The sequence below is a fragment of the Osmerus mordax genome, unplaced genomic scaffold (genome assembly GCF_038355195.1).
Source record: "Osmerus mordax isolate fOsmMor3 unplaced genomic scaffold, fOsmMor3.pri Scaffold_30, whole genome shotgun sequence".
NCBI classification, from domain to species: Eukaryota; Metazoa; Chordata; class Actinopteri; order Osmeriformes; family Osmeridae; genus Osmerus; species Osmerus mordax.
In genome coordinates, this window is record NW_027120587.1 from 222,018 (window position 1) to 244,727 (window position 22,710).

The 22,710-nt window shown below is 43.5% G+C and overlaps 9 non-coding genes and 1 pseudogene across 9 annotated transcripts; all 10 read right to left on the reverse strand.

Moving 5' to 3' along the window:
* Window positions 1-20,139: 20,139 nt before the first annotated feature.
* Window positions 20,140-20,258, reverse strand: LOC136939722 (5S ribosomal RNA). Its single transcript, XR_010875952.1, has one exon. It is a non-coding gene; the product is annotated as a 5S ribosomal RNA (ribosomal RNA).
* Window positions 20,259-20,401: 143 nt separating this feature from the next.
* Window positions 20,402-20,520, reverse strand: LOC136939734 (5S ribosomal RNA). The gene has a single exon (XR_010875963.1). It is a non-coding gene; the product is annotated as a 5S ribosomal RNA (ribosomal RNA).
* Window positions 20,521-20,671: 151 nt separating this feature from the next.
* On the reverse strand, window positions 20,672-20,790 carry LOC136939645 (5S ribosomal RNA). Its single transcript, XR_010875917.1, has one exon. It is a non-coding gene; the product is annotated as a 5S ribosomal RNA (ribosomal RNA).
* Window positions 20,791-20,933: 143 nt separating this feature from the next.
* Window positions 20,934-21,052, reverse strand: LOC136939668 (5S ribosomal RNA; annotated as a pseudogene).
* A 145-nt stretch (window positions 21,053-21,197) lies between these two features.
* On the reverse strand, window positions 21,198-21,316 carry LOC136939646 (5S ribosomal RNA). The gene has a single exon (XR_010875918.1). It is a non-coding gene; the product is annotated as a 5S ribosomal RNA (ribosomal RNA).
* Window positions 21,317-21,467: 151 nt separating this feature from the next.
* Window positions 21,468-21,586, reverse strand: LOC136939746 (5S ribosomal RNA). Its single transcript, XR_010875975.1, has one exon. It is a non-coding gene; the product is annotated as a 5S ribosomal RNA (ribosomal RNA).
* A 143-nt stretch (window positions 21,587-21,729) lies between these two features.
* Window positions 21,730-21,848, reverse strand: LOC136939651 (5S ribosomal RNA). The gene has a single exon (XR_010875922.1). It is a non-coding gene; the product is annotated as a 5S ribosomal RNA (ribosomal RNA).
* A 143-nt stretch (window positions 21,849-21,991) lies between these two features.
* On the reverse strand, window positions 21,992-22,110 carry LOC136939662 (5S ribosomal RNA). The gene has a single exon (XR_010875929.1). It is a non-coding gene; the product is annotated as a 5S ribosomal RNA (ribosomal RNA).
* A 143-nt stretch (window positions 22,111-22,253) lies between these two features.
* LOC136939674 (5S ribosomal RNA) lies at window positions 22,254-22,372 on the reverse strand. The gene has a single exon (XR_010875930.1). It is a non-coding gene; the product is annotated as a 5S ribosomal RNA (ribosomal RNA).
* Window positions 22,373-22,515: 143 nt separating this feature from the next.
* LOC136939686 (5S ribosomal RNA) lies at window positions 22,516-22,634 on the reverse strand. Its single transcript, XR_010875931.1, has one exon. It is a non-coding gene; the product is annotated as a 5S ribosomal RNA (ribosomal RNA).
* Window positions 22,635-22,710: the final 76 nt, after the last annotated feature.

A 22,710-nucleotide genomic window follows, 5' to 3' on the forward strand; every position in this document is an offset into this window, starting at 1 on the left:
TATCATATTGTAATCCTATTCAACACTGTATAGCATATTGATTAGCGCTGGTTGTTTTACTGTGCTTTACAAATAAAATGCTTAATTGATAATAAAAAGGTTTCCTGAAAGTATCCCTTTGTCATGGATTTTGTATACAACTCTGGCTCCTCGGTATGTGCTTTCCCTTGACCCATTACACCCTTCTTTGGACCTACGCCCAACACGGGACCTAAACCCAGGGGAGCAATACTCAATTCTACCCTGATGGAACTCCGGACCTGGACTCTGAGTTTACTGGACCACCACTTCTGACCCTCGACGACTGAGATCACGCCTAAACCTAAAACTCAGGACCAGTACCTCACCTCTACCGGATAGGACCTTCAACCTGACCAGAACCCCACCCCACTCACTGACCCTAACCACAACCCTTGAGAACTATACCTTACCCCAACCTCTAGATTCACCATCCAAACATCCCTTACCCTTAATACCCTTGCCTTTCACCTTTTTAAATTTTGGCCCATTAGGGACCCCTGGGCCCCCCTTGACCCCGTCCGTCACCTCACACTTCACCAATTTTGATTTTGACCATTGGGGGCCCCTGGGGTCCGTTGACCCCCCCGGGGAGCCCCCCGGCCCCCCTTGACCCCGTCCGTCACCTCACGCCTCACCTGTTTCAACTTTTACCGTCAGGGGCCCCTGGCCCCCCGGGTGCTCTAACCCGCCCTTTAACCCCACCATTCTTCCCGATCCTGATTTTAACAACACTCAGGATTCTGTTTTCACCCCCCCGTCCCCACCACCCACAACCAACACCGGCACACCATTCACCTCAGACACCGTCACAGACCCGTTGATTATCATTCCCCTAGTCACCACCTTTTCACATAAAACTCGACCCCTACAACATGCATTCAAACACAACTTCACCACGGCTCAACGCACATACCCCGCACTAAAACCCTACAAGATCATTTCAGCATACAGGAAAAATAAAAGCTTAAAGGACATACTCATACACACCAAATTCAGCACCATGCCCTCTCCAGCAGCCAAACCTCATACACTTCATTATAAATACAGAAAATTCATTACAAACCCTCAGTCACACATCAGCTCCAGTCCCGGACAACCTCACCTTACAAACCTCCAATGCAGTATATATCATCACCTGCACCCTCTGTCACAAACACTACATAGGAGAAACCGGTTCATCAATAGACACTAGGCTCAAACAACACCTATACAACATTTCACGGGCACACCTACAAACAACACTCGTCACACACTTCCAGGAGCACCCCGTCACTCACCTCATCATATCTGGTGTGGAGTCGGGATCCGGGTGGTCCAGTGGACAGCGGAAACACGCCGAAAGAAAATGGATCACACAGTTAAACACAATTACACCCCTGGGACTGAATGAAAAAACATAACACTCTTCACCTCATACAAGACCTGCTTCACTCAATGAATAAATTACACCTCCAACAACACTTACCTTGATCAGCACCATCCACTCCAATCCTCAGCACCATCCACTCAGTCACCACCACCACACAGCACCTGCAAAAGAAAAAAACACACACATTATTTCTCAACACATTTTTTTGTATTTCTGTTTTCCTTTCTTTTGTTATATTTTAAAACACAGAAATAATAGGCCCGTGCTCCTTAGGACCACCCAGTTTTTCTTTTAACCCTACCCTAACCCAAACCTAACCCTAACCCTAACTCTTCCCCAACGGGGCCTGATGGGAGGCCTACCCTGGTCCAGACCCCTGGTCCTAACCCTCCCCTCCCCATCCCTAACCCCAACCTTTCCCCTCCCATACCTAAACCCAACCTTCCTCTTCTGACCCCTCCCCCAATGGGGGATCCCAACCCTAACTCCCCAATGGGGACTAATGGGAGGCCTATCCTGGTCCAGACCCCTGGTCCTAACCTTAACCCTCCCCTTCCCATCCCTAACCCCTCCACCCCTAATCCCCCAGACCCCACTTACCTGAATCCCCGCCGTCAGCCGCCATCCAGAATCACTCATCGGAGGGAACCCGTTAGGCACCCCAACAGTCAGAGGAAGGCAAGCGAGTGGAACTTGGAGGTGGTAAAACCTGTGGTAGTTGTAGGAGATTCCAATCTCTCAAAAATACCTACCTTTGAAGATGCTAACATCCAGGTGGATAGTTTTCCGGGAGCCAATTGCGACCATCTAAAGAAGGTGATACAAATGTTAGCGCCCCATCTGGAAACAGAGAAGGTGCTGCTTTCTGTGGGCCTAGTCAATTGTCTCTCGGAGCAAGAACTAGATACTGCAGTGAAACAACTGCAGCAACTACTACGGGTGTGTGAGAGAACGTTCCCACATGCCACCATCCATGTGGCTCAGATCCACTTCTCTGACCGGCTCAATAAGAGTCTGTTGAGGGGATTAAATCACAACATTGTTAAAATATGTCAATACTTACCTGTCTTGGAGAAGCGTCGTTTCCGTGTGTTGCCACAGGATCCAGTCCACTGGACACCTGAAACTGCGCAAGAGATTTTTAAATTATGGCGGGGCCATTTAAACTTTTAGAGGGAGAGGAGTGTGACAACACAACTCCCGCGTCTAACATCATGAACCTCTCGAGGTCTTATAGACTCAGTGAGGTGGAGAAAAGGGTGTTAGAATTAGGACTTGCCTTTATTCCTACTCCGAAGCAGCCTGACCGCAGGGAACTACGTAGGGATCTCCACACCTATCATAGGAGATTGAAATTATTAGATCATTTCAAGTATGCAAGCCACTTTTCTCACGTACCTTTCACAGATCCATCTAGTTGGGTACCACGGGAGGTGGCAACTCCTATTGAAACCCTTGTCAAAAAGGATCTGGAATGCTTAAGACGCTACAGACCGAGACCGGAAACAAGTCATAACTTGAATGCAATAGAGCTGCAAGCCATTAACACTCTGGCAAATAATCCATCTCTTGTGATCAAACCGGCAGACAAGGGCTCACAGATAGTGATAATGGACAGGACTCAATATCTTTTGGAGGCAGATAGACAACTTACCAACAGGAGTCATTATGCGCCGCTATTCCATCCTATGCAACCTGAAACACAAAACATGATTAAAGACATCCTCTGTGAAATGTATCAGGAAGAAATAATAACATTAAAACAAATGACTTACCTGTTGGGACCGGACGTCCCGAGACCGAGGTTGTTCTATCTGCTTCCTAAGATACATAAGGCACTGGATAAGTGGACTGTCCCTGGCCAGGTTCCCTGTGGTCGACCAATTGTTAGTGACTGTGGCTCAGTCGTCAAACATAGCAGAATATCTGGACTTTCACATAAACCCACTTTCACAGAGACATGCGTCCTACGTGAAAGACACGTATGACTTTGTGGAGAAAGTTGGGAATATTTCAGTTTCTGCGGATGCATTTCTATTCTCTATAGACATCAATTCTCTATATACTAATATAGACACGACTCTGGGCTTACAGTCAGTTCGAGCTGCTTTTAATAAGTTCCCCGTCTCTGGGCGACCTGATGAATACATTTTAGAACTGTTGGAAATAAGCCTCACCCGCAATGATTTTGAGTTTAACAAAAAGCACTATTTACAAATCCATGGTACGGCGATGGGCAAGAAATTTGCCCCAGCCTATGCCAACCTTTATATGTGTAGCTGGGAGGAATCAGCCTTTTTAAAGTGCAGACATCTACCTTCGCTATACTTCAGGTACCTCGATGACATCTTTGGTATCTGGGAAGGGGACATGGAACAGTTTAGGGTGTTTTTAGATATTTTGAACTCGCATCACCCAACAATCACAATTACACACAACGTCCAGAGGGAAAAACTCGAATTTTTAGACACACAGGTCTTTTTTATACCCGGTTTGGGAACAAGTAAAGCTTTGGCTACAAAGGTCTTTTTTAAAGAGACCGATAGACATGCTTTGCTCCACAAACAGAGCTATCATCCTAAACACACATACAAAGGACTAGTTAAGTCACAATTAATACGATTCAATCGTATTTGTACTTACCTGAGTGATGTGGAGGAGGCGACATCCATCCTGTTCAAAGCCCTCAGGCCTCGGGGTTACTCTCGTAGGTTCCTGAGGGAAATAAAACAGGAGGTGAGACAAATATTTGAATTGAATGGCAAGTATGTGGTGGAGAGGGAAGATAAAGAGGTAATACCTGTGGTGACAACGTATTCACAACCCCTAGGACGTTTGGGTGGTCAATTGAGGCTTAATTTTCAGCAGGCCCAGGGGGACTTGGGAGACTTGGGGCGTTTTAAACTGATTTCTGCATATAGGAGAAACAAAAACCTCAAGGATAGACTGGTACATTCCAACTTAAACCAAAAACCTGCGGTATCCCCCGAGGAAAACCATTCCTTTAACATGAATGTCTATATTGGTAATAGACATTCAGGGAGAGGGGTACCAATAAGGAATCAAATAGGGTTTAAGACTCCTAATACGGTCTATGCTATCAGTTGTATTAAGTGCCAGAAACTATACATTGGGGAAACAAAACACTCTATGCAGATTCGCTTTCAACAGCATAAATACCAGGTCAGGAGGGGGAATGAAGACACAGTTCTATACAGACATTTTATAGCACATGGGATTTTAAGCATGAGAATTGAAGGGCTGGAAAGCAAGAGGCATTGGACCAGAACACTCAGACAAAAAGCGGAAAGAACGTGGATACATTTATTAAGGACCATCGACCCGTTGGGTCTGAATGAAAAATATTAAATTTATTTCATGTTTCTTCATATAGTAAGTTAGGAGGGTACAGTTCGGCTTCACTTGGAGAGTATCGGTAGAGTATACGGATCTTTGGGATTCCCATATTTGCAGTCTCTCTTATATATATGAATATATATATATATATATATATATATGTTTGTTGTTGTAATAAGATACTATGAATTATTATTTCTTATTCCTGTGTTTAGTGGCCTTGTGGCCCTGCAATATGGTTGAATCCCAACTCCAAATTACAGTGGCACTTATTGGGTGTGCTCAAGCCTTCGGCGAGAGCACAACCTTTGTTCTCTCACATATATATTATTATTATTATTATTTTTATTTTTATTTCTTTTTGCCCCCCTAAAACTCAGTAAATACTTGGCCTACATAGACAACGTAGGTGTCAAAAGTTTCGTCTTGGTAGCGATTGAGTTGCTTCTATTGGAATTTACGTTCCGTTGCATGGTTTAAGCTTAAATTAAGTTTTTGTGGCGAAAAGTGAAGCTAACGGTGGCTAATTTGCTAGCCACAGTCACTGACGTTACTAACGTCACTGCGTCACGAAAACACGCGTGACTACCTTTGCCAGAACATTCGTTTAGCATCTGTTAACTTGGGGGATAGCTAGGCTAACTATAGCTTTACTGCAAGGCAGCTGCAGAAACGCCACAAGAAAAGAGGCCAGGGTGATAACTATTTACTCATTTTACTTTGTGATATGACACACAATTGTGATGTGTAATGTACAATATAAGCTGATATTATTAAGGAAGTACATCTACTTTCGGAAACAGTAGTCTACTATTTCACTGAAGTATTAGCATCATGACATTAGCCTGTGTTTCCCGGGCAACACATACTACAGTGGTCTATGATGTAGCGTTATCTGTTTTCAATCGTTAAAATAAACATTCCTCACATATACATTTTCGTTGTAGGATTTATTCTGACATTAGAAACCGATTTGTTGGTGAAATTACCATTACCTGTGGTTTCAAACCAGTGTAGCTCACTGCAACGCTGTAGCTTACGCGAGACACACTACAAAAACATCTAGCTACAGTACACAGCTGTTTAGGAAGTCAAACGGCGACAGAAAATGTTCGGCACTCCCCTTACTTAAATCAAAAGTCTATCTAACTACTAACCTGAACTTCATTGCCACAGCCTAAACGTTGTCAATCTGTTCATGAAAATAATTAATTTCAGCCTAAACCGTACAACGGAACGTTAAATCCAATTCAACCAACGCAATCGCTACCAAGACGAACACAGCAGTAGCCTAGTACTGTACCGTAGTAGTACAATTTACCGGGGCAGCTTCTCAACACAGGGCTATATCGCATTTTGCGTTGTTACTGACAATGATCGCTACCAGTGAGCTTTTTATGAATGAGCAATTTTCCACTAAATAAATGTCAAGCTTATTTACGTTTTGGGGGGCATATTTTCAGTTAGCAGATGGTACCGTTTGAATTGCGATTCCATCTTCTACTGCCGGGTAACGTCGTAGAATAATCTTCAAAGGGGTTGTTTATTCATGAATGAATGCAATATGAGTAGGCTAAATGCCTGAAAATATCATGAGAAGAGAAAAACTTAAAATGACGTTTAAATCATAGAGATTAGGTCAATTTTTACACCGGTCTGCAATAATGTCACGAAAACACGCGTGACTACCTTTGGCAGAACATTCGTTTGGCATCTGTTAACTTGGGGGATAGCTAGGCTAACTATAGCTTTACTGCAAGGCAGCTGCAGAAACGCCACAAACAAAGAGGCCAGGGTGATAAATATTTACTCATTTTACTTTGTGATATGACACACAATTGTGATGTGTAATGTACAATATAAGCTGATATTATTAAGGAAGTACATCTACTTTCGGAAACAGTAGTCTACTATTTCACTGACATATTAGCATCATGACATTAGCCTGTGTTGCCCGGGCAACACATACTACAGTGGTCTATGATGTATCTGTTTTCAATCGTTAAAATAAACATTCCTCACATATACATTTTCGTTGTAGGATTTATTCTGACATTAGTAAACGATTTGTTGGTGAAATTACCATTACCTGTGGTTTCAAACCAGTGTAGCTCACTGCAACGCTGTAGCCTACTGTACCCGAGACACTAGTGTGAGTAGCTAACAACAACTCCTCAGCTGTTTAAGTCAAACGGCAACAGAACATGTTCGGCACTCCCCTTACTCAAAAGTCTTTCAGTAGGGAAACTATCTGACTACTAACCTGAACTTCATTGCCACAGCCTAAACTTTGTCAATCTGTTCATGAAAATAATTAATTTCAGCCTAAACCGTACAACGGAACGTTTAATCGAATTCAACCAACGCAATCGCTATCAAGACGAACACAGCAGTAGTCTACTAGTAGTACTGTACTGTAGTAGTAGAATTTACCGGGGCAGCTTCTCCACACAGGGCTATATCGCATTTTGAGTTGTTACTGACAATGATCGCTACCAGTGAGCTTTTTATGAATGAGCTATTTTCCACTAAATAAATGTCAAGCTTATTTACGTTTTTGGGGGCATATTTTCAGTTAGCAGATGGTACTGTTTGAATCGCGATTCTATCTTCTGCCGGTAAAGTCGTAGAATAATCTTCAAAGGGGGTTCTTTATTAATGAATGAATGCAATATGAGTAGGCTAAATGCCTGAAAATATCACGAGAAGGGACAACTTAAAAGGACGTTTAAGTCATAGAGATTAGGTCCATTTGTACACCGGTCTGCCAAATGTATTCGTTTTGATTCAGCCTGTCAGCTGCCTCTTGCAGGGGAAATGAGAAGACGTCATATTTCATTCTACACTTCACTCGTATTTTGAGTTGTAAATGAGCAGCAAAAAAAAGATGCTTTTAAATCTATGTAATCTTTATAAATAATAAGTAGGCCCGATGCATTTTTATATAAAATATACAGACCCCTGTGCAACCGACGCAAGCAAGCACACCCTACAATTTCCCCAGAAATTGTATCCTCTCTAGTTGGGTGTGCTTTGCCTTCGGCAAGGGCACAACCTTTGTTCTCTCACATATATATTTGGGTGTGCTCAAGCCTTCGGCGAGAGCACAACCTTTGTTCTCTCACATATATATTATTATTGGGTGTGCTCAAGCCTTCGGCGAGAGCACAACCTTTGTTCTCTCACATATATATTATTATTTTTTTTATTTCTTTTTGCCCCCCTAAAACTCAGTCAATATTTGGCCTACATAGACAACGTAGGTGTCAAAAGTTTCGTCTTGGTAGCGATTGAGTTGCTTCTATTGGAATTTACGTTCCGTTGCATGGTTTAAGCGTAAGTTAAGTTTTTGTGGCGAAAAGTGAAGCTAACGGTGGCTAATTTGCTAGCCACAGTCACTGACGTTACTAACGTCACGAAAACACGCGTGACTACCTTTGGCAGAACATTCGTTTCGCATCTGTTAACTTGGGGGATAGCTAGGCTAACTATAGCTTTACTGCAAGGCAGCTGCAGAAACGCCACAAGAAAAGAGGCCAGGGTGATAACTATTTACTCATTTTACTTTGTGATATGACACACAATTGTGATGTGTAATGTACAATATAAGCTGATATTATTAAGGAAGTACATCTACTTTCGGAAACAGTAGTCTACTATTTCACTGAAGTATTAGCATCATGACATTAGCCTGTGTTGCCCGGGCAACACATACTACAGTGGTCTATGATGTATCTGTTTTCAATCGTTAAAATAAACATTCCTCACATATACATTTTCGTTATATGATTTATTCTGACATTAGTAAACGATTTGTTGGTGAAATTACCATTACCTGTGGTTTCAAACCAGTGTAGTTCACTGCAACGCTGTAGCCTACCCGAGACACTAGTGTGAGTAGCTAACAAAAACTCCTCAGCTGTTCAAGTCAAACGGTGACAGAACATGTTCGGCACTCCCCTTACTCAAAAGTCTTTCAATAGTTGAAACAATCTGACTACTAACCTGAACTTCATTGCCACAGCCTAAACTTTGTCAATCTGTTCATGAAAATAATTAATTTCAGCCTTAACCGTACAACGGAACGTTAAATCGAATTCAACCAACGCAATCGCTACCAAGACGAACAGTAGTCTAGTACTGTACTGTAGTAGTAGAATTTACCGGGGCAGCTTCTCCACACAGGGCTATATCGCATTTTGCGTTGTTACTGACAATGATCGCTACCAGTGAGCTTTTTATGAATGAGCGATTTTCTACTAAATAAATGTCAAGCTTATTTACGTTTTTGGGGGCATATTTTCAGTTAGCAGATGGTACTGTTTGAATCGCGATTCTATCTTCTGCCGGTAAAGTCGTAGAATAATCTTCAAAGGGGGTTCTTTATTAATGAATGAATGCAATATGAGTAGGCTAAATGCCTGAAAATATCACGAGAAGGGACAACTTAAAAGGACGTTTAAGTCATAGAGATTAGGTCCATTTTTACACCGGTCTGCCAAATGTATTCGTTTTGATTCAGCCTGTCAGCTGCCTCTTGCAGGGGAAATGAGAAGACATCATATTTCATTCGACACTTCACTCGTATTTTGAGTTGTAAATGAGCAGCAAAAAAAAGATGCTTTTAAATCTATGTAACCTTTATAAATAATAAGTAGGCCCGATGCATTTTTATATAAAATATACAGACCCCTGTGCAACCGACGCAAGCAAGCACACCCTACAATTTCCCCAGAAATTGTATCCTCTCTAGTTATTGGGTGTGCTCAAGCCTTCGGCGAGAGCACAACCTTTGTTCTCTCACATATATATTATTATTATTATTATTATTTTTTTTTTTTTTTCTTTTTGCCCCCCTAAAACTCAGTAAATACTTGGCCTACATAGACAACGTAGGTGTCAAAAGTTTCGTCTTGGTAGCGATTGAGTTGCTTCTATTGGAATTTACGTTCCGTTGCATGGTTTAAGCGTAAGTTAAGTTTTTGTGGCGAAAAGTGAAGCTAACGGTGGCTAATTTGCTAGCCACAGTCACTGACGTTACTAACGTCACTGCGTCTCTAACGTCACGAAAACACGCGTGACTACCTTTGCCAGAACATTCGTTTCACATCTGTTAACTTGGGGGATAGCTAGGCTAACTATAGCTTTACTGCAAGGCAGCTGCAGAAACGCCACAAGAAAAGAGGCCAGGGTGATAACTATTTACTCATTTTACTTTGTGATATGACACACAATTGTGATGTGTAATGTACAATATAAGCTGATATTATTAAGGAAGTACATCTACTTTCGGAAACAGTAGTCTACTATTTCACTGAAGTATTAGCATCATGACATTAGCCTGTGCTTCCCGGGCAACACATACTACAGTGGTCTATGATGTAGCGTTATCTGTTTTCAATCGTTAAAATAAACATTCCTCACATATACATTTTCGTTGTAGGATTTATTCTGACATTAGAAACCGATTTGTTGGTGAAATTACCATTACCTGTGGTTTCAAACCAGTGTAGCTCACTGCAACGCTGTAGCTTACGCGAGACACACTACAAAAACATCTAGCTACAGTACACAGCTGTTTAGGAAGTCAAACGGCGACAGAAAATGTTCGGCACTCCCCTTACTTAAATCAAAAGTCTATCTAACTACTAACCTGAACTTCATTGCCACAGCCTAAACGTTGTCAATCTGTTCATGAAAATAATTAATTTCAGCCTAAACCGTACAACGGAACGTTAAATCCAATTCAACCAACGCAATCGCTACCAAGACGAACACAGCAGTAGCCTAGTACTGTACCGTAGTAGTACAATTTACCGGGGCAGCTTCTCAACGCAGGGCTATATCGCATTTTGCGTTGTTACTGACAATGATCGCTACCAATATGCTTTTTATGAATGAGCAATTTTCCACTAAATAAATGTCAAGCTTATTTACGTTTTGGGGGGCATATTTTCAGTTAGCAGATGGTACCGTTTGAATTGCGATTCCATCTTCTACTGCCGGGTAACGTCGTAGAATAATCTTCAAAGGGGTTGTTTATTCATGAATGAATGCAATATGAGTAGGCTAAATGCCTGAAAATATCATGAGAAGAGAAAAACTTAAAATGACGTTTAAATCATAGAGATTAGGTCAATTTTTACACCGGTCTGCAATAATGTCACGAAAACACGCGTGACTACCTTTGGCAGAACATTCGTTTGGCATCTGTTAACTTGGGGGATAGCTAGGCTAACTATAGCTTTACTGCAAGGCAGCTGCAGAAACGCCACAAACAAAGAGGCCAGGGTGATAAATATTTACTCATTTTACTTTGTGATATGACACACAATTGTGATGTGTAATGTACAATATAAGCTGATATTATTAAGGAAGTACATCTACTTTCGGAAACAGTAGTCTACTATTTCACTGACATATTAGCATCATGACATTAGCCTGTGTTGCCCGGGCAACACATACTACAGTGGTCTATGATGTATCTGTTTTCAATCGTTAAAATAAACATTCCTCACATATACATTTTCGTTGTAGGATTTATTCTGACATTAGTAAACGATTTGTTGGTGAAATTACCATTACCTGTGGTTTCAAACCAGTGTAGCTCACTGCAACGCTGTAGCCTACTGTACCCGAGACACTAGTGTGAGTAGCTAACAACAACTCCTCAGCTGTTTAAGTCAAACGGCAACAGAACATGTTCGGCACTCCCCTTACTCAAAAGTCTTTCAGTAGGGAAACTATCTGACTACTAACCTGAACTTCATTGCCACAGCCTAAACTTTGTCAATCTGTTCATGAAAATAATTAATTTCAGCCTAAACCGTACAACGGAACGTTTAATCGAATTCAACCAACGCAATCGCTATCAAGACGAACACAGCAGTAGTCTACTAGTAGTACTGTACTGTAGTAGTAGAATTTACCGGGGCAGCTTCTCCACACAGGGCTATATCGCATTTTGAGTTGTTACTGACAATGATCGCTACCAGTGAGCTTTTTATGAATGAGCTATTTTCCACTAAATAAATGTCAAGCTTATTTACGTTTTTGGGGGCATATTTTCAGTTAGCAGATGGTACTGTTTGAATCGCGATTCTATCTTCTGCCGGTAAAGTCGTAGAATAATCTTCAAAGGGGGTTCTTTATTAATGAATGAATGCAATATGAGTAGGCTAAATGCCTGAAAATATCACGAGAAGGGACAACTTAAAAGGACGTTTAAGTCATAGAGATTAGGTCCATTTGTACACCGGTCTGCCAAATGTATTCGTTTTGATTCAGCCTGTCAGCTGCCTCTTGCAGGGGAAATGAGAAGACGTCATATTTCATTCTACACTTCACTCGTATTTTGAGTTGTAAATGAGCAGCAAAAAAAAGATGCTTTTAAATCTATGTAATCTTTATAAATAATAAGTAGGCCCGATGCATTTTTATATAAAATATACAGACCCCTGTGCAACCGACGCAAGCAAGCACACCCTACAATTTCCCCAGAAATTGTATCCTCTCTAGTTATTATTATTTTTATTCTTTTTGCCCCCCTAAAACTCAGTCAATATTTGGCCTACATAGACAACGTAGGTGTCAAAAGTTTCGTCTTGGTAGTGATTGAGTTGCTTCTATTGGAATTTACGTTCCGTTGCATGGTTTGGGCGTAGGTTAAGTTTTTGTGGCGAAAAGTGAAGCTAACGGTGGCTAATTTGCTAGCCACAGTCACTGACGTTACTAACGTCACGAAAACACGCGTGACTACCTTTGCCAGAACATTCGTTTCGCATCTGTTAACTTGGGGGATAGCTAGGCTAACTATAGCTTTACTGCAAGGCAGCTGCAGAAACGCCACAAGCAAAGAGGCCAGGGTGATAAATATTTACTCATTTTACTTTGTGATATGACACACAATTGTGATGTGTAATGTACAATATAAGCTGATATTATTAAGGAAGTACATCTACTTTCGGAAACAGTAGTCTACTATTTCACTGAAGTATTAGCATCATGACATTAGCCTGTGTTGCCCGGGCAACACAGGCTACTCTCGTAAGAAGACTTGGACGCAGGATGTTGGATGAAGACTTGAACACAGGTTATTGGAAGAAGACTTGGACCCAAGATGTTGGATGAAGACTTGGACACAAGATTTTTTTTATTCTGATGACCTTAGCAATGGGTAGTGTTAATGTCTTCGGACAACAGTATGTCATCCCTGGGGGTTGTTAATACTGATAGGCTCCTATTTGCCAATAGGGTCAGGTTGGAAAGAAGACAACAAGACGTGGATATTCTGAACGCAGGATATTGGATGAAGATTTGGACACCGGATGTGGGATGAAGACTTGAACACAGGTTATTGGAAGAAGACTGGGACACAAGATGTTGGATGAAGACTTGGACACAAGATATTTTTATTCGATGACCTTAGCAATGGGTAGTGTTAATGTCTTCGGACAACAGTATGTCATCTCTGGGGGTTGTTAATACTGATAGGCTCCTATTTGCCAAAAGGGTCGGGTTGGAAAGAAGAAAACAAGACATGGACATAGGATCATCAGGAACAATACGTCCAAGAAGAATATCCTATGTTACAATTGGTAGTAGTAAAGTCTTCGGACAACTGTATCCTTGAGGGTTACTAATACTACTAAAGGGAGGAGCCTATAAAACAGACTCCTGCTCATTCATTCATTTCAGGGGGACAGAGTGAGTGGGGTTTCAGGTGCGCGTGCCTAAATCGGGTCTCACCTGTACTGTGGTCCCGTTGGGGTCCCACAGGGTGTTTCCTCGTGATTACTGCCACACCTAACCCTAACCCGTACTGAGGGACCTTTCTGACTCTGAGCATGCTCCCGCATTGACCCTGCTACCTGAACATGTCAAGTGGATACGGAGACGGCCATCCATGTGCTCGACCTATACTTATATATTATGCATTGTTTCTTGTTGTATGTTCTTCACTCACCCTGTGTCGAGTGGCGAGCGCTTCAGGGGTTACCCGGCCTGGGTTCCCCTCGGGGTTCCTGGAGGGGCTCAGCCCCTGTTCGGATGTGGTGGATGACTCAGCATTGGCATAGCGTGTGCCTCAGTCCTGAGCCTAAGTGGGTCGAAGTACCGAACTACTGGGCTCGGGGGATTTTCAGACATTAAACCTAACCCTAACCCTAACCAGAGTTACTCCTCCTGGGCCTTTATGAATTTTTATGAAAAGAAAAAAGAGGGAACGGAATGACTTAGTTTGTCTTAGAAATTATGCATTCACTTTTATGAATTTATTTACAATAACTGATATTGGGAAACAGACCTATCAAGCACTTATTTTTAGATTTATATATAATTTTTCGTGTTTTTTTTGTGTGAAAATGTTTTTGTGGCACTTCACTTGGTCTTATTTCTCATTTATCTTATGATTTGGTTTGTACTTATATTTATTTATCGATGAATTAACTTTGTTTTGTTATTTATAAGTGATGCATACGATAGACTTACAGTGGGGCTTTCTCTGTTCCTTCCTTGTCCCAGGATTTATCCCTGCAGGATCTGTATTCCTCTTACACCAACATACCTCCCACCCTCACTCTTATTCCTCCCCCTTAACTACACCTGCTTTCCTTCCCTCTTTGGTTTCTCTCTCCCTCCCCTCCTTTCTTCTCCCTCCTGCCTAAACCCAACCTTTCCCCCCCTTTTTTCCCCCTCTTCCCCTCCCCCTTTTGTTAGTATTCCCTTTCCCACTTCCCTGACCCTAATCACAACCCAACCTACCCCCCTCTCTTCCCCTTTTCTTTTGCCTGAACTCAACCTTCCCCCTTCTTTTTCCTTTCCTGCCTTTCTTTCCTTCCCTTCCCTCCCCCTCCCTCCCTTGACCCCTCCTTCTTCTGCTCTTCCCCATCCCCCCAACCCCAACCATAACCTTTCCCCACCTGGCACCCTTCATTAATATAAGCACTTTTTAATATTCATATCTGGAGCATTTTTTTCTACTGTGAATTGTATTTTTTCTTCCCCCTACCCTTATCTTCGTGTATGTTTTCGTACTCTTTTTCCTCCCCCCCCCCCCCCCTTTTTTTCTTCTTTAATCTTCTAATTTTTCACTATGGGTTTCTACATAAATTTAGTCCCTGTGCCTGTGCACCCTGGGTAAAATAATAATTTTACCTAGTTATTCCCCTTACCTAACCCTAACCCTTTAAACACAGAAATGATAGGCCCGCGCTCTTTAAGACCATCCAGTTTTTCTTTTTAACCCCACCCTAACCCAAACCTAACCCTAACCCTGATGGAACTCCGGACCTGGACCCTGAGTTTACTGGACCACCACTTCTGGCCTTCGACGACTGAGATCATGCCTAAACCTAAAACTCAGGACCAGTACCTCACCTCTACCGGATAGGACCTTAAACCTGGCCAGAACCCTACCCCACTCACTGACCCTAACCACAACCCTTGAGAACTATACCTTACCCCAACCCCTAGATTCACCACCCAAACATCCCTTACCCTTAATACCCTTGCCTTTCACCTTTTTCAAATTTGGCCCATTGGGGACCCCTGGGCCCCCCTTGACCCCGTCCGTCACCTCACACTTCACCAATTTTGATTTTGACCCTCGGGGCCCCTGGGGTCCGTTGTCCCCCCGGGGAGCCCCCCGGCCCCCCTTGACCCCGTCCGTCACCTCACGCCTCACCTGTTTCGGACAACAGTATGTCATCCCTGGGGGTTGTTAATACTGATAGGCTCCTATTTGCCAATAGGGTCTGGCTGGAAAGAAGAAAACAAGACATGGACATAGGATCATCAGGAGCAATACGTCCAAGAAGAATATCCTATGTGACAATAGGTAGTAGTAAAGTCTTTGGACAACTGTATCCCTGAGGGTTACTAATACTACTCCTATTGGTCAATAGGTCTGGCAGTAGAAGGGGAGGAGCCTATAAAACAGACTCCTGCTCATTCATTCATTTCAGGGGGACGGAGTGAGTGGGGTTTCAGATGCGCGTGCCTAAATGGGGTCTCACCTGTACTGTGGTCCCGTTGGGGTCCCACAGGGTGTTTCCTCGTTATTACTGCCACACCTAACCCTAACAACATCCAGATAGACAGTTTCCCAGGAGCCTCTTGTGATCACCTAAGGGGAGTAATAGCAAAGCTAATGCCTCAAACACAGGTAGAAAAGGTGATCCTTTCTGTGGGCCTGGTTAACTGTCTGAATGAAAATGTACCTCACACGTTACTAAAACAGATGCGGCGACTTCTAGCAGTGTGTGACACAGTATTTCCACATGCTACCATCTATGTAGCACAGATCCACTTCTCGGATAGGCTTAAAAAGAATCAACAGAGTCTATAGAGGAGATTTAATGAGGACATTGTCAAACATTGTGAATACTTACCTGTCTTGGAGACGCGCCATTTCTGTGTGATGCCAAAGGACCCAGTCCACTGGACACCGGAAACTGCTGAGAATTTTTAAACTGTGGCTTGAATTTTTAAACTAGATGGAGATGAGTGTGACAATACAGCTCCAACATCTAACATCTTGAACCTCTCAAAGTCTTATATACTGAATGAGGTAGAGAAAAAGGTGTTGGAACTAGGACTTACCTTCATTCCTACTCCCAGACAGCCAGACCGCGGGGAATTGCGCAGGGACCTCCATGTGTATCACAGGAGACTGAAACTATTAGACCATTTTAATTATGAAAATGAATATGTTCACACACCCTTCACGGACCCTTCTAGCTGGGTGCCAAGAAGGGTGACTAATACAATTGAGACCCTTATCGAGAAGGATCTGGAAGCCTTAAGGGCTTTTAGACCAAGACCGGAACAAAATTACAATTTGAGCACAGTGGAACTCCATGCCATTAAGACTCTGGCAGAAAACCCAGCTCTGGTAATTAAACCGGCAGATAAGGGATCACAAATTGTGATTATGGATAGGACCCAGTACCTGTTGGAACCAGAGAGACAATTGGCCAATACAGATCATTATACACCATTATTACATTCAATGCAGCCCGAGACACAAATTATGATTCGATCCATTTTGGGTGAAATGCTTCGGGCTGACATAATAACATCAAAACAAATGACTTACCTGTTGGGACCGGATGTTCCCAGACCAAGAGTCTTCTACCTGCTTCCAAAGATACATAAGGCCTTGGATAAGTGGACTGTCCCTGGACGGGTTCCCTGCGGCAGACCGATAGTGAGCGACTGTGGCTCAGAGTCGTCCAACATCGCTGAGTACTTGGACTTTCACATTAACCCGCTTTCACACAAACATGCCTCCTATATTAAGGATACGTATGACTTTGTGGAGAAGGTTGGGTTAATTTCAGTCTCAGCTGATGCGTTTTTGTTTTCTATAGACATTAACTCTTTATACACAAACATAGATACAACTTTGGGCCTACAGGCAATTAGAGCTGCTTTTAATAAATTTCCTGTTGCAGGAAGACCTGATACATACATTTTAGAACTTTTAAAGATGAGCCTTGACCGGAATGACTAAGTTTAATAACAAGCACTATCTCCAGATCCATGGTACAGCGATGGGTAAAAAATTCGCCCCAACATATGCAAATTTGTATGTGTGGGTGGGAAGAATCTGCATTTGTGAAATGCCGCCATCTGCCGTCGCTGTATTTTAGGTACCTTGACGACATCTTTGGTATCTGGGAGGGAGATATGAATAGCTTTAAAGCATTTTTAGAGGTTTTAAACACACATCATCCGGCCATTACAATAACACACAACGTCCAGAGAGAAACATTAGAATTGTTAGACACACAGGTATTCTTTTCACCCGGTTTGGGAGCAAGAAAAACATTAGCCACCAGAAAATAAAAATCTCAAGGACAAACTGGTACACTCAAGCCTAAACAAAAAACCTAAAGTATCCCTTGTGGAAAAACAGCACTTCCACCAGGATGTCTATGTGGGAAATAGATATTCTGGGAGGGGGGTACCTATAGGGAAAAGCATTGATTTTAAAACTCACAATGTAGTCTATGCCATCAGATGCTTGAGTTGCCAGAAATTGTATATAGGAGAGTCCAAATACTCTATGGAGATCCGTTTTAAGCAGCATAGGTATCAGGTCGGGAGAGGAAACAAGGATACAGTCCTATACCAGCATTTTGCAATGCATGGGGTTAGTAATATGGCGATTGAGGGTCTGGAGAGCCATAGAGTGGACAAAAACTCTAAGACAGAAAGCTGAGAGAACCTGGATACACCTTTTAAAAATCATTGACCCATTAGGGTTAAATGAAAAATATTAAGAATTCCAATAGGTTCCGATTAAACATATTAGGGAGTGTTAAAAGACTTACCTTTGTTTTCCTTGGAGATATCTGTAGACATTACAGGTAGTTCGGATCTTCCACATGGCAGGGTTATTAATATGTATATGTTTTCTGTTGTAATAATACTACTATGAATTATGATTTATTACATTTGTGTTTGGTACTTGTTGCCCAGCCATGTGGCAGATCCCAACTCCAGACTGCAGTTGCACTTACCTTTTTGCTGCGTTCAATGTTTAGGGATTCACCTGGGGAAATAAAATGGATGGAACATCAGTTTCTTGCACCCTCATTGAGGACAAACTGTATGAACCATATTTTTTCAAAAACACTTACCTTACAGACCTTCAAATATCCATAAAACTCTTTCTTCACTTTTCACATTCTCATGGGAACAATAGGTCTCCACAGTCCAACACGGTGAGCTAGTGCCGGTGCAACTCCAACCCTGTAAGGGGTTGAGACCTGTCATTTAACCTAACCCTACCCCGCTCGCTCCCTTCTCCATCTGTATCCTCCCCGCTCTGCTGTGCACACTCCCTGGCATAATGTCCGGTTTTGCCACATTTAAAACACTTGAAATCCGGACAGTCTTTAAAAATATGCCCCGGCTTTATGCACAGCCTACAGACTCTCACCTGCCGGTCATGGATCACCCGAAAGTACTCGGTGCCTCTCAATGTCTCAAACTTGGTGGAGTAGGGGAGCGAACGGACCTGCTCTGTAAAACGCATCTTTAAAAAGCGCGTCCCATCCACAATCTCCGTTCCAGGCCACACTCGACGCTTAATGGTCGAGATGGCCTGTACTCCCCACTCCTCCAGCCTTGCTAAAATCCTCCCATCTTGCATATACACCGGCAGGTTAATAAGAGACCACCATTTCATTGTTGACAATGTCACTACCATGAACCAGAGCCCCTCTCACTCTGATGCCATCCATGAGCTTCACCTTCCCGTCATTGTCCTTCATAGTGAGCTCATACTTCCTGTCGCCTCTCGTTCTGCAGCCAAGCACCACTCCACACTGCTTCTTCACCTCCTTCAACAAGTCCATTGTGGAAATCTGTTCAGTTCCCTCCACCACCACTTCCACAGTCAACTCCTTCCCATATTTGTCTCTCTCGCCGTCCATGACTCTCTCCTTTTGTCTACCTTCAATCGGCACGTTTGCTCCGTTAGTTGTTTGTTTGTCTTTCGTTTGTCCGTCCAATCCTCCTTCACTCCTTTTGTCCAAGTGCTGTTCCATTGTTAGAGCCAGTCCATTGTTCGTTGCCATGCTAGCCGTCCGCGACATAAAACACAGAAACACAAAAAGTCCCCCAAACAGCAACAGCTGCTGGGGGAAAGACAACTAACACCTACACACAACTATTTATGAACAAAAAATGAAGGAAATAAACTAAACACTGTATCACGACAACAACGTACTCTGAAACAAACACTCTCCACCTGCTCTGTGCGCACTCACTTCCTGTGTGTCACAAAGTGGGCGTTGCCATGCTGGTTTGTCCGTACGAAATACGTTGACAACCATAGGCTACTTATTCATATCCAGATTTGGTATTTGACAATCCAAGGTGGTCTCTCTCTCGGCAAAATGAAAGCAGCTTCCAGCCCCTTTCATGAAGGACTACTTGTGCATCTTGCAAATGAGCAAAAGAGCATACAGCACCTGATATTCCCAGGCGGTCTACCATCCAAGTACTAACCAGGTCCAACCCTGCTTAGCTTGCGAGATCGGGCGTTGCCATGCTGGTTTGGCCGTACGAAATACGTCGACAACCATAGGCTACTTATTCATAACCAGATTTGGTATTTGACAATGCAAGGTGGTCTCTCTCTCTCTCTCTCTCTCTCTCTCTCTCTCTCTCTCTCTCTCTCTCTCTCTCTCTCTCTCTCTCTCTCTCTCTCTCTCTCTCTCTCTCTCTCTCTCTCTCTCTCTCTCTCTCTCTCTCTCTCTCTCTCTCTCTCTCTCTCTCTCTCTCTCTCTCTCTCTCTCTCTCTCTCTCTCAGGAAAATGAAAGCAGCTTCCAGCCCCTTTCATGAAGGACTACTTGTGCATATTGCAAGTGAGCAAAAGAGCATACAGCACCTGGTATTCCCAGGCGGTCTCCCATCCAAGTACTAACCAGGCCCAACCTTGCTTAGCTTCCGAGATCGGACGAGATCGGGCGTTGCCATGCTGGTTTGGCCGTACGAAATACGTCGACAACCATAGGCTACTTATTCATAACCAGATTTGGTATTTGACAATGCAAGGTGGTCTCTCTCTCAGGAAAATGAAAGCAGCTTCCAGCCCCTTTCATGAAGGACTACTTGTGCATATTGCAAGTGAGCAAAAGAGCATACAGCACCTGGTATTCCCAGGCGGTCTCCCATCCAAGTACTAACCAGGCCCAACCTTGCTTAGCTTCCGAGATCGGACGAGATCGGGCGTTGCCATGCTGGTTTGGCCGTACGAAATACGTCGACAACCATAGGCTACTTATTCATAACCAGATTTGGTATTTGACAATGCAAGGTGGTCTCTCTCTCTCTCTCTCGGCAAAATGAAAGCAGCTTCCAGCCCCTTTCATGAAGGACTACTTGTGCATATTGCAAGTGAGCAAAAGAGCATACAGTACCTGGTATTCCCAGGCGGTCTCCCATCCAAGTACTAACCAGGCCCAACCTTGCTTAGCTTCCGAGATCGGACGAGATCGGGCGTTGCCATGCTGGTTTGGCCGTACGAAATACGTCGACAACCATAGGCTACTTATTCATAACCAGATTTGGTATTTGACAATGCAAGGTGGTCTCTCTCTCAGGAAAGTGAAAGCAGCTTCCAGCCCCTTTCATGAAGGACTACTTGTGCATATTGCAAGTGAGCAAAAGAGCATACAGCACCTGGTATTCCCAGGCGGTCTCCCATCCAAGTACTAACCAGGCCCAACCTTGCTTAGCTTCCGAGATCGGACGAGATTGGGCATTGCCATGCTGGTTTGGCCGTACGAAATACTTCGACAACCATAGGCTACTTATTCATAACCAGATTTGGTATTTGACAATGCAAGGTGGTCTCTCTCTCTCGGCAAAATGAAAGCAGCTTCCAGCCCCTTTCATGAAGGACTACTTGTGCATATTGCAAGTGAGCAAAAGAGCATACAGTACCTGGTATTCCCAGGCGGTCTCCCATCCAAGTACTAACCAGGCCCAACCTTGCTTAGCTTCCGAGATCGGACGAGATCGGGCGTTGCCATGCTGGTTTGGCCGTACGAAATACGTCGACAACCATAGGCTACTTATTCATAACCAGATTTGGTATTTGACAATGCAAGGTGGTCTCTCTCTCTCTCTCTCGGCAAAATGAAAGCAGCTTCCAGCCCCTTTCATGAAGGACGACTTGTGCATATTGCAAGTGAGCAAAAGAGCATACAGCACCTGGTATTCCCAGGCGGTCTCCCATCCAAGTACTAACCAGGCCCAACCTTGCTTAGCTTCCGAGATCGGACGAGATCGGGCGTTGCCATGCTGGTTTGGCCGTACGAAATACGTCGACAACCATAGGCTACTTATTCATAACCAGATTTGGTATTTGACAATGCAAGGTGGTCTCTCTCTCAGGAAAATGAAAGCAGCTTCCAGCCCCTTTCATGAAGGACTACTTGTGCATATTGCAAGTGAGCAAAAGAGCATACAGCACCTGGTATTCCCAGGCGGTCTCCCATCCAAGTACTAACCAGGCCCAACCTTGCTTAGCTTCCGAGATCGGACGAGATCGGGCGTTGCCATGCTGGTTTGGCCGTACGAAATACGTCGACAACCATAGGCTACTTATTCATAACCAGATTTGGTATTTGACAATGCAAGGTGGTCTCTCTCTCAGGAAAATGAAAGCAGCTTCCAGCCCCTTTCATGAAGGACTACTTGTGCATATTGCAAGTGAGCAAAAGAGCATACAGCACCTGGTATTCCCAGGCGGTCTCCCATCCAAGTACTAACCAGGCCCAACCTTGCTTAGCTTCCGAGATCGGACGAGATCGGGCGTTGCCATGCTGGTTTGGCCGTACGAAATACGTCGACAACCATAGGCTACTTATTCATAACCAGATTTGGTATTTGACAATGCAAGGTGGTCTCTCTCTCAGGAAAATGAAAGCAGCTTCCAGCCCCTTTCATGAAGGACTACTTGTGCATATTGCAAGTGAGCAAAAGAGCATACAGCACCTGGTATTCCCAGGCGGTCTCCCATCCAAGTACTAACCAGGCCCAACCTTGCTTAGCTTCCGAGATCGGACGAGATCGGGCGTTGCCATGCTGGTTTGGCCGTACGAAATACGTCGACAACCATAGGCTACTTATTCATAACCAGATTTGGTATTTGACAATGCAAGGTGGTCTCTCTCTCAGGAAAATGAAAGCAGCTTCCAGCCCCTTTCATGAAGGACTACTTGTGCATATTGCAAGTGAGCAAAAGAGCATACAGCACCTGGTATTCCCAGGCGGTCTCCCATCCAAGTACTAACCAGGCCCAACCTTGCTTAGCTTCCGAGATCGGACGAGATCGGGCGTTGCCATGCTGGTTTGGCCGTACGAAATACGTCGACAACCATAGGCTACTTATTCATAACCAGATTTGGTATTTGACAATGCAAGGTGGTCTCTCTCTCTC